This window comes from Myotis nattereri, assembly GCF_964212035.1.
Source record: "Myotis nattereri genome assembly, chromosome: 16".
In the NCBI taxonomy this organism is placed as follows: domain Eukaryota; kingdom Metazoa; phylum Chordata; class Mammalia; order Chiroptera; family Vespertilionidae; genus Myotis; species Myotis nattereri.
In genome coordinates this window covers 49,238,061-49,241,388 of record NC_138091.1, presented here as the reverse complement: position 1 = coordinate 49,241,388, position 3,328 = coordinate 49,238,061, and positions in this window count along the sequence as shown.

Below are 3,328 nucleotides of genomic sequence, written 5' to 3'. Positions count from 1 at the left end.
GAGACAGAGAAGCACTGATCAGACCGTCAAACCTCAGAGAGAAGGCAGGGGAGGGTGGGGGGAAGTGGGAGAGATCAACCAAAGGACTTGCATGCATGCATATAAGCATAACCAATAGTCACAGACACTAGGGTGGGTGAGGGCACGAGCGGGGGTGGGAAGGGGGGGTAATGGGGTATAAGGACACATATGTAATACCTTAATCAATACAGAAAAAGAAGAAAACAAAGTCATGAACTATGACGCTAGCTACAATAAAAACACAGCCCTGTCCATTAAAACAAATCACATGGAAGAGAAAAGAAAATGGTGACTTTTCCTCCGTTTCAAAGCCTCTCAAGACGGACTTTTGAAATCAGAGGTCCCTCAGGTGTCCTCCCGCCAACTCTGATCTTTACCAGAAGCAAACTTCCTTCTGGTGTAACACACAGTGGGTGCTGCCTGTGGACAGCACGCGTTTGCTTAGGTATCTTCAGAGTCTCCCTCCTGCAATAGACAAGGTGGCTGCAGGTGAGACCCAAGCCCTGTGGGCTGCTCCAACTCCACTGCTTTTGCTCTCACTCAGAGATGCATCAGAATGGCCCCAACGCCACGGCATTGAATGATGCTATTCTGTACCCAGTGGCCCACCGCCCCCTGAAGATAGATGGTAGCTCGAAAAATTTTACCCCCGAAGAGAGAAGACAGAGGTGGCCCCTGTGGATGAAGGAGGGCTGCAGGGCTACCTTTCTCTTGGCTCTTCATCGCCAGCACCTCCCTTCATGTTACCCGGCTCATATATGTTGTACTCAGGCACGGGGGCCTGTTTTCACAGGGGAGTGAACAGGGCAGTCTACTGTGTCCAGGGTGGGACCCTCCTCACCTACACAGCCGAGTGTATCTCAAACACCTGCCTCACGCTGTCCACTTACTGCCAGTTCCTTTGAGACAAAAGAGAAGCAGCAGAATCCACTGCTCTACAGAGGAGCAGGCAGCATCAATGCTGCTATGCAACACAAGCCTTACAGAGCCCACATGCGGGGAGAGGGGGCACAAAATCCAGCTTCGGAGAGGGGTGTCAGCCGGGGATGCAAACTTCAGCTCTGATGCCTAGAAGTGTGTTCTGAGATGGAAGGAACCGTGATGTTCATCAATGGGACAAATCCTGCCTGGGGATAGGGTCCAAAGATGGAGCCTATTTAGCAAATCAAAGGAAACCATTTTAATGGTCCAATTCTCTGGATTACAGTGATGCTATGATGACACGGAAGAGAGAAACAAAAAGGTGTTTGAAGATGAACATATGCAGATTGTTCTCCGAGGCCTCTGAAGGACAACCTGACTGGGAGAGGTCTTCTAAGGACTGCCTCAGCAGAGAATTCTTCATCGATGACCTCAGGGTAGCTGGGAGAGGCTCAGCTGACCCAGAGCAGTTTTCCTTTGGGGAAGAATTGCAGTTCTCTTTATTTTATTTCTTCTTGAGAGAATTCCAAGAACCTAGGTCTCATCAATCCTCACACCCACTGCCTCCCATTTGGGTTTCAATGGGGATCCTTGTTCCTGAACTTCGCTCGGAGAAGAGACCTATTTATACTCTTTTAGAAATATCCCATTCAATCTTCCTCAGTCTTTAGGTCCCTCTACTTTTCCTTGGCCACTTTGGAGGGGCAATGCCTGGCCCCACAGAAGTTGGTCGCAATGGCCCCTCAGCTTTGTTGAAACTCTTTGGGATCCGAGATATGTTACAGATTCTCATATTTAAGTATAACTTTTTCTATGTGCATTTTATTGTCCTCCCTGCCTCAGTATCTCTGTGCCAGAATACAAGGTCCCTCAATAATACTGTTTTTCACTCCAACTTCCTGTCTAATAATTAAGCCTTGTACACTTTCCCAAGCAATGACCTGGGAAGCAGTACAGGTTGTTCCTCCTGGGGGCTGTGGTGAGGTTGAGAGAGAATGGGCTCTACAGATATGAGATGGAATCTAGCCCTTGCCAGTTTATCAGCTCTGTGAATCAAAAATGAACTTTAGCCGAAACTGGTTTGGCTCAGTGGATAGAGCGTCGGCCTGCGGACTGAGAGGTCCCAGGTTCGATTCCGGTCAAGGGCATGTACCTGGGTTGCGGGCACATCCCCAGTAGGAGATGTGCAGGAGGCAGCTGGTCGATGATTCTCTCTCATCGATGTTTCTAACTCTCTATCTCTCTATCTCTCTCCCTTCCTCTCTGTAAAAAATCAATAAAATATATTTTAAAAAAAATGAACTTTATTCTAGTTTCCTCATCAAAGCTAAGAACAGCCACCTCACAAGTGGGAAGGACTCAATAGGAAAGAACACAGTAGAATAGCTAGCTTACCTGTATCCTCTCTAAATGTTAGTTCTTGAACTTTTGTCTCAACATCCTTTGAGCTCTGTTGCCCAATTTACCTTTTTCTGGATTAAGTCAGATTATTGTTTTTTGTTAGTAGTTTCTCTCTAGATACACCTGTGGTCAGGATGATGAATTTTCTTTCACTAACTCTCACTGATCTATGATTCTCATTCAAGTTTAAGACCCTACGATTTCAGTAACACTGTTTTCTCCTGAAGAACAGGGACCACTGTGTGTCCTGGACACAGCACACCACCTGAGTTATGGGGGTGTTCAGGAAACATGCTGAACAAGTGAATGAATGAATGAATGCGGATGTGGACTAGTCAACTAAAACTGAATTAGCAGCAATGTTTCGTAGTGCATTGATGGTTTGTTGCTCCGCCAGGGGAGTATGCAATTTAAAAGAGAAAAGAAAAAAGAAATGAGAACCACCCAATATTCAATTATCAGTAGACTTGCTAGTTTTATACAATGGCATTTTTCTTGAAAGGAAAGTTCGGTTGAGTCCAACCACAGGTGGGAGAGCCACTGGATCTTATAGATTTGCTGTCTCTCCTGCTACACAAATCATTGACTGAAAGATTAGATCCTTCAGTGTGGTCGCATCCACAGGGAGACCGTCCAGCCCAGAGTGAGGACATCTGAGGCTGCATTAACTGTTGGTGGTGGCTGAGTAGGAATATAAAACTCTGACCTTCCATGAACAGACAATCTGATATCAAAGAGGCAAGAGGCACCTCAGATCATCAACATTCCTTTAATGAGGTGAGGAACTCTTGGTGGTAAACTCAACAGCTGAGTAACAGGATGGCGGTACAACAACAGGTCGAGAATCAAGGCAGTGAGGTCAACACACTGAGCCAACACCCACCTGGGATGGGGTATAAAAGGCACAGGAGGGAAGGGGGTTCTCAGACTCGTGTCTTGGCCTTTCCAGCTGCTCTGAACCTCCTGTGTAGTGTCAGCCCACACC